The sequence below is a fragment of the Sinocyclocheilus rhinocerous genome, unplaced genomic scaffold (genome assembly GCF_001515625.1).
Source record: "Sinocyclocheilus rhinocerous isolate Xijiao unplaced genomic scaffold, SAMN03320098_v1.1 scaffold793, whole genome shotgun sequence".
In the NCBI taxonomy this organism is placed as follows: Eukaryota; Metazoa; Chordata; class Actinopteri; order Cypriniformes; family Cyprinidae; genus Sinocyclocheilus; species Sinocyclocheilus rhinocerous.
In genome coordinates, this window is record NW_015626360.1 from 3,753 (window position 1) to 12,451 (window position 8,699).

The 8,699-nt window shown below is 44.4% G+C and overlaps 1 pseudogene; it reads left to right on the top strand.

Moving 5' to 3' along the window:
• Window positions 1-973: 973 nt before the first annotated feature.
• Window positions 974-3,278, top strand: LOC107711572 (uncharacterized; annotated as a pseudogene).
• The last annotated feature ends 5,421 nt before the right edge of the window (window positions 3,279-8,699 follow it).

Below are 8,699 nucleotides of genomic sequence, written 5' to 3' on the forward strand. Positions count from 1 at the left end.
ACAATATTAACGAGGCGCTGGAAAGTTGCTGGGGCATTTCTAAGCCCAAAAGCCATCGCCGTATACTGGAAGAAATTATCTGGGGTTGCAAAGGCTGAAATCTCCGAAGCTTGTGAAGTGAGTGGAACTTGCCAGTATCCTTTCAGCATATCAAGCTTTGTAACAAAACGTGTAGAACCAATGTTATCTATACAATCCTCCATTCGAGGTAACAGGTAACTGTCTGGCACAGTCACAGCATTTACCTTACGGTAATCCGTGCAGAATCTGAATGTGCCATCGGGTTTGGTAACAAGTAGGCATGGAGAACTCCAGGGACTGCAACTGGACTTGGCTAAACCATTTTCCAGCAAATACTCTACCTCTTGACGCATAACAGATTGTTTCATTGAGTTTACGCGGTAAGCATGTTGCTTAATAGGACAAGCTCCGTTCACATTAATATCGTGTTTCAGGACATTTGTTTGTGTAGGAACATCACCAAACAGACATTTAATATCAGAAAGTAATTTTACAATGTCTATTCTCTGATCCACAGTCAAATGATTACGAGTGAAGTACGAGATATGAGTGAAGATCTTCTAAAATCTCTCAATTTGCTAACCTTGCACACTGCTGAAAAGCATGGCGAAGCACCACATCATCTGTGTCCACACCCAAGATACCAGGAGATGGCGCCAGATCCACGGCTATCGCAACAGAGACAGCGGGCCCTGCAGTCTGTTCCACAGCACTTGCCGTTGACGACTCTCTAGTATGATAAGCTTTTTAGGAGGAGCCCGGCCCGGAGTCACCCCACAGTGCCCAGACCCTCCACGCACCACTAGATCGTTTCCAAGCCAGGCTTTCAGAACAGCGTCAGGTTAAGTGGCCCGCCGCTAATAAGGAAAATGAGTGGCACCAGTTTGATGAGGATGTGGACAAGATTCTCCAAGTAATAGCTAGAGGGGATGCTGACCGGAGGCTGCAAACAATGTGCTCAATAACTATCAACATAGCTGCTGAGAGATTTGGCCTGAAGGAGCAGCGTCCATCTAGTGGTACTTCGGGACCTAATCGTCGGCAGGAGAAGATCCAACAGTTGCGGCAGGAGCTCCGTGTGCTTAGATGGCAGTTTAAGCAGGCAAATGAGGAGGATAAAGCTGCCCTGGCTGAGCTCCGGAACATCGTAAGGAGTAAGCTCACTACCACCCGTCGAGCTGAGTGGCACAGAAAGAGGGGCAAGGAGAGGGCACGCAGACGGGCAGAGTTTGTCACAAATCCTTTCGGATTCACCAGGAGACTCCTCGGGCAGAAGCGTAGCGGTCGACTCACCTGCACTCAAGACGAGGTTGATAAGTACCTCAGCACCAATTACAGCGATAGAACAAGAGATCAGGGGATCCCGAAAGTGCCAGGCTGTATGGAGCACACAGGAGTTGTCACCCAGCTAATCCGGGAGGCTCGAGAAGGTGACGGGGACCTGGCAGTGCTGTGGCTCGACCTTGCCAATGCTTATGGGTCAATCCCGCATAAGCTGGTGGAAACCTCACTGATCCGACATCATGTTCCAGATAGAATCAGGGATCTCATTTTGAATTATTACAGCTGCTTTAATTTGAGAGTCACCTCTGGATCAATAACATCAGCATTTCATAGGCTGGAGAAAGGAATTATCACAGGGTGTACTATCTCAGTGATCTTGTTCGCTTTAGCTATGAATATGCTAGTTAAGTCAGCAGAGGTGGAATGCAGAGGCCCACTAACCCGGTCAGGTGTGCGACAGCCCCCTATCAGAGCTTTTATGGACGATCTGACGGTAACCACAACATCCGTACCAGGCTGCAGATGGATCCTCCAAGGCCTTGAACGCCTCATCAGCTGGGCCCGAATGGACTTTAAGCCAGCTAAGTCCCGATCCCTTGTGGTGAGGAAGGGAAACGTAACCGATAAGTTCCGTTTCTCCCTCAGAGGAGTACAAATTCCGTCAATCACCGAGAAGCCAGTTAAGAGCCTGGGAAAAGTCTTCAACAGCACACTTAGGGACAATGGGAAGGAGTTGCACACCTGGATTGCTGCAGTGGACAAGTCAGGGCTGCCAGGAAAGTTCAAAGCCTGGATTTACCAGCATGGCATTCTGCCGCGACTCCTCTGGCCACTGCTGGTCTACGATGTCCCCCTAACCACTGTTGAGGGCTTCGAGAGGAAGATCAGCCACTCTCTACGTAGGTGGTTGGGTCTCCCGCATACTATTACCAGCATAGCCTTATACGGAAGGAAGAACAAGTTACAACTCCCCTTCAGTGGCCTATCGGAGGAGTTTATGGTTTCCAGAGCAAGAGAGGTACTGCTATACAGAGAATCCAATGACACCAAAGTTTCCTCAGCTGGCATTGAGGTGAGGACAGGTAGGAAGTGGAGGGCCCAGGAGGCAGTCGACCAGGCTGAAGCACGGCTGCGGCACAGTGTGCTGGTGGGGACATGAGCTGTGGAAAGCAGAGCCATACCGGATCCAGTTCCTTATCCAATCAGTCTACGATGTCCTCCCCAGTCCAACCAACCTCTTCTCATGGGGCCTGAAAGACACCCCTGCATGCCTCCTGTGCCAAAAAAGAGGATCCCTGGAGCACATATTAAGCTGTTGCCCTAAGGCACTGGGAGAGAGATGTTATCGGTGGCGCCACGACCAGGTGCTAAGGATAATTGCTGGAACCATCAGTACCGGAATCTCTCTCAGCAAGCACCAGCAGCCAGTACAGCACACAATCACATTTGTTAAGGCGGGAGAGAAACCACAAGGGAGCAGGAACTCAGCGGGGGGACTTCTAGCAACAGCTCGAGACTGGCAGCTAAAGGTTGACCTGGGAAGGCAGCTCAGATTTCCAGAAACCATCGCCACGACCACACTTAGGCCTGACATGGTCCTATTTTCAGAATCATCAAGGCAGGTGGTTCTACTGGAATTGACTGTGCCCTGGGAAGACCGGATGGAAGAGGCATTTGAACGGAAGAGAGCCAAGTACGAGGAGTTGACAGGTGAATGCCGTAACAGGGGATGGAAGACCCGCTGCCTCCCCATTGAGGTTGGCTGCCGAGGGTTTGCCGGCCAGTCATTGTGCGGGGCCCTCAAGCTCTTGGGAATCAGGGGACTGCACAAGAATAAAGCCATCAGGAACATCATGGATGCCGCGGAGAAGGCATCAAGATGGCTGTGGATCAAAAGGGGCGATCCGTGGACTACACAAGCTACCTAGACACAAGTCGGGGACTGATCACCCCTGGCTGGGTCGCCTGGGCGAGGGTGTATGATGTTGAAATACCCGAAACACCCGATGACCCCAGGTAACATCACTGATGATGTGTCTGGGGTGCACCTGGAAGGTGTATGTCAAATTAATTAACATGTTAAAATGACAAACACAGGTTTTTCATTTTCGATCATGTGTGGACAACATATAATCAGTTTCACTCATTCTCTTTTCCACAACATAGGGACCAAAGAAACAAGCAGACAAAGATGATCCTGGGACAGGTAATAACACAACACAAGTCACCAGGTTGAAATGATCGCGCTACCGCTTGCTTATCATATTTACTCTTCATGTCTCTCTGAGCATTGGCAAGCGATTCTGTAGCTAGCGACCAAGCAGTATGAAGACGATCTCGAAACCGGCTCACAAAATCCAATACGCTAGTGTTTGTATTTGAATTGGGTGCTAAAATCCGTTCTTTAAGAACTTTCAGCGGACCTCTAACTTGGTGTCCGAACACAAGTTAGGCTGGGCTAAAACCAAGAGATTCCTGAACGGTCTCTGACAGCAAATAAAACTAAGGGAACCCCCTCATCCCAGTCTTTAGCAGTGTCCTGGCAATATTTCTTAAGCATTGACTTAAGGGTTTGGTGAAAGCACTCTACGTGGTACGCACTTGAGACTCGGTGAGAAATTGCCAGTGATTCAAGTACTTGTTTGAAAAGTTTCGATAAAAAATTCGTACCTTGATCGTTTTGCGCTACTTTTGGAAGTCCAAACGTGGTAAAGAATTTCACCAATGCTTTGATGACAACAGGCGCAGTGATTTTTCTTAACGGAATCGCCTCTGGAAATCTGGTGGCCACACACATAACAGTTAATAAAAACTGGTTACCAGACTTAGTTTTAGGAAATGGACCAACGCAGTCTACCATGACATGTACGAATGGTTCTCCAATCGCAGGTATAGGAGTCAAAGGAGCAGGTGGAATGCTCTAGTTCGGCTTCCCAACGATCTGACAGGTATGACAAGTACGATAGTAATGAACAACATTTTTTTCAATCCTGGCCAAAAGAAATGACTCAAAATCCTATTATATGTCTTCGTAACTCCTAAATGACCAGCAAGCTGGTGATCATCAGCTAAACACAGGACATGTTGACGATAGGAAAATGGCACCACAATTTGATAAACAACATTCCAGTCTGAATTCTTGTCAGCATGAGAACACCACTTTCTCATCAGTAAGTCATTGTCAATGAAGTAAGCAAATGTATTATTCTTAGCCACATCAAGGGAAACAACAGAATTAAAAGTAGTGACAAGAGTTTTATCCGCTTTCTGCGCAGCAATAATTTTCTCATGTGACACAGGTAATTTGAGTGCATCTGCATCAGACACGATTACACCCTTGATCTCTGTCTTTAAACTGTTTTCCTTTTCAAGATTCATATCCAGTGAGGTGTCGCCAGACAACAGTGGGAACATGAATGAATTAGACCGATCAACTACATCACCTACTCTGCGCGACTGAGCACTCATAATGGCGCAGGCTGGGAAAACATCAGGGTAATTTTCAGACAGTACCCGTAACTCAGAAAACGCATCTGGTTCATCATCATCTTCAATAACAGGCATTATCTTTCCACATGCCAGGTCATTTCCAAGGATAAAATCAACACCCATCACAGGGAGTGAAGGACACAAAGCAACTCTCACGAAACCAGTACACAGCTCGCTCTGTAAGTGCACACGATGCAGCGGAAATTTCACGCAACCCATCTCAATGCCTTGCACGATCACACTAGAGCCACAAAAGGTATTGTCAGACAGCTGTAATTTACCTGCCACAATAAAGGATTGCACGGCACCAGTGTCCCTGAGTATTCTTACTCCTTCCTGGTCCTCCCTTTTTCCAGCCAGAGATATTAACCCTTTTGACACAAATTCTTTCTCAGTATGCACAGCGACCGCAGATTTAAAAGCTTTCACAAACCCCACGCTCTTTGGTTGTGGCTGCTGCTTGCACTTCAAAGCCAAACAATCAGCAATCACATGCCCTTTTTGTGACAGTAGAAACATTCACGTTCCTCTTTATTATGAGGTGGGCTAAATCTTGAACGCGACGTGTGAGACTGTGAACTATCAGCTTGTGACTTCTCAGGACGTACTGAAGAAAAAAATTTTAGTGAGTTAACACAAACTCGTCTGCAGAGGCGGACAGTAACTAAGTACATTTACTTGAGTATTGTACTTACAGGTGCATCTCAATAAATTAGAATGTCGTGGAAAAGTTCATTTATTTCAGTAATTCAACTCAAATTGTGAAACTCGTGTATTAAATAAATTCAATGCACACAGACTGAAGTAGTTTAAGTCTTTGGTCCTTTTAATTGTGATGATTTTGGCTCACATTTAACAAAAACCCACCAACTCACTATCTCAACAAATTAGAATACTCCATAAGACCAATAAAAAAAACATTTCTAGTGAATTGTTGGCCTTCTGGAAAGTATGTTCATTTACTGTACATGTACTCAATACTTGGTAGGGGCTCCTCTTGCTTTAATTACTGCCTCAATTCGCCGTGGCATGGAGGTGATCAGTTTGTGGCACTACTGAGGTGGTATGGAAGCCCAGGTTTCTTTGACAGTGGCCTTCAGCTCATCTACATTTTTTGGTCTCTTGTTTCTCATTTTCCACTTGACAATACCCCATAGATTCTCTATGGGGTTCAGGTCTGGTGAGTTTGCTGGCCAGTCAAGCACACCAACACCATGGTCATTTAACCAACTTTTGGTGCTTTTGGCAGTGTGAGCAGGTGCCAAATCCTGCTGGAAAATGAAATCAGCATCTTCAAAAAGCTGGTCAGCAGAAGGAAGCATGAAGTGCTCCAAAATGTCTTGGTAAACGGGTGCAGTGACGTTGGTTTTCAAAAAACACAATGGACCAACACCAGCAGATGACATTGCACCCCAAATCATCACAGACTGTGGAAACTTAACACTGGACTTCAAGCAACTTGGGCTATGAGCTTCTCCACCCTTCCTCCAGACTCTAGGACCTTGGTTTCCAAATGAAATACAAAACTTGCTCTCATCTGAAAAGAGGACTTTGGACCACTGGGCAACAGTCCAGTTCTTCTTCTCCTTAGCCCAGGTAAGACGCCTCTGACGTTGTCTGTGGTTCAGGAGTAGCTTAACAAGAGGAATACGACAACTGTAGCCAAATTCCTTGACACGTCTGTGTGTGGTGGCTCTTGATGCCTTGACCCCAGCCTCAGTCCATTCCTTGTGAAGTTCACTCAAATTCTTGAATCGATTTTGCTTGACAATCCTCATAAGGCTGCAGTTCTCTCGGTTGGTTGTGCATCTTTTTCCTTCCACTCAACTTTCTGTTAACATGCTTGGATACAGCACTCTGTGAACAGCCAGCTTCTTTGACAATGAATGTTTGTGGCTTACCCTCCTTGTGAAGGGTGTCAATGATTGTCTTCTGGACAACTGTCAGATCAGCAGTCTTCCCCATGATTGTGTAGCCTAGTGAACCAAACTGAGAGACCATTTTGAAGGCTCAGGAAACCTTTGCAGGTGTTTTGAGTTGATTAGCTGATTGGCATGTCACCATATTCTAATTAGTTGAGATAGTGAATTGGTGGGTTTTTGTTAAATGTGAACCAAAATCATCACAATTAAAAGAACCAAAGACTTAAACTACTTCAATCTGTGTGCATTGAATTTATTTAATACACGAGTTTCACAATTTGAGTTGAATTACTGAAATAAATATATATATATATATATATATATACAGGTGCATCTCAATAAATTAGAATGTCATGGAAAAGTTCATTTATTTCAGTAATTCAACTCAAATTGTGAAACTCGTGTATTAAATAAATTCAATGCACACAGACTGAAGTAGTTTAAGTCTTTGGTTCTTTTAATTGTGATGATTTTGGCTCACATTTAACAAAAACCCACCAATTCACTATCTCAACAAATTAGAATATGGCGACATGCCAATCAGCTAATCAACTCAAAACACCTGCAAAGGTTTCCTGAGCCCTCAAAATGGTCTCTCAGTTTGGTTCACTACTGAGACTGCTGATCTGACAGTTGTCCAGAAGACAATCATTGACACCCTCCACAAGGAGGGTAAGCCAAAAACATTCATTGCCAAAGAAGCTGGCTGTTCACAGAGTGCTGTATCCAAGCATGTTAACAGAAAGTTGAGTGGAAGGAAAAAGTGTGGAAGAAAAAGATGCACAACCAACAGAGAGAACCGCAGCCTTATGAGGATTGTCAAGCAAAATCAATTCAAGAATCTATGGGGTATTGTCAAGAGGAAAATGAGAAACAAGAGACCAAAAAATGCAGATGAGCTGAAGGCCACTGTCAAAGAAACCTGGGCTTCCATACCACCTCAGCAGTGCCACAAACTGATCACCTCCATGCCACGCCGAATTGAGGCAGTAATTAAAGCAAAAGGAGCCCCTACCAAGTATTAAGTACATGTACAGTAAATGAACATACTTTCCAGAAGACCAACAATTCACTAAAAATGTTTTTTTATTAGTCTTATGAACTATTCTAATTTGTTGAGATAGTGAATTGGTGGGTTTTTGTTAAATGTGTGTGCACACACTGTCAGAGCTATGTGAGATCACTACCATCCTGCTTTTGTGGGGGTGGGTAGGGGTGTTAAATAATTTTTCTGTTGTTGTTGTTGTTGTTTTATCCCCATGTGTTTTTAACATTCTAAAAGCTCTTTATTCCAAAGATACAACAAGTTAGTCAGTGTATTCAGCAGGTGTAATGTTCTAAGTTGCTTCAGAAGTATTGCAAGTATTACGTACAACAATAAAAAATATGTGCATTGACATAAAAAAGGAAATTTACTTTTGGTACTTAAGTACTTTTAAAAGCAAGTACTTCTGTACTTTTACTTAAGTAAAAATCTGTCTTTACAACTTTCACATGTAATGGAGTAATATTTGACCAGCAGTATCTGTACTTTCACTCAAGTAATGGAGTTGAATACTTTGTCCGCCTCTGCTCGTCTGCAAGTACAGCTGTGTGTGATAAAGTAGTTACCTTCTGTTCATTAAGGTATACTACTACGCGTTCAGATAAACACCCCTTAAACTCCTCTAGCAATATCAACTCTGTAGGGTATCAGAGTGAATAAGACAATTTAAGATTCAATGAAGAACATTGTTGAAACACGAGGAGCCGGATTCCACAGAAAGGCCCAAGACAACAGGATGTTCATAAATCAGATCCTAGCGCCAGCCAGTCTGAAGCAAGCCTAACCAACCAACTCTTTCACAGAATAGCTTGCAACATTAACACAAAAGAACAACTCAGAAAGGAGATTGTCAAATTTGGGGCAAGTAACCAAGATTAATGGTCAAAGACACAGCATATCATGACCATCACATGAGGAAAATCATTAGTAGAAACTGC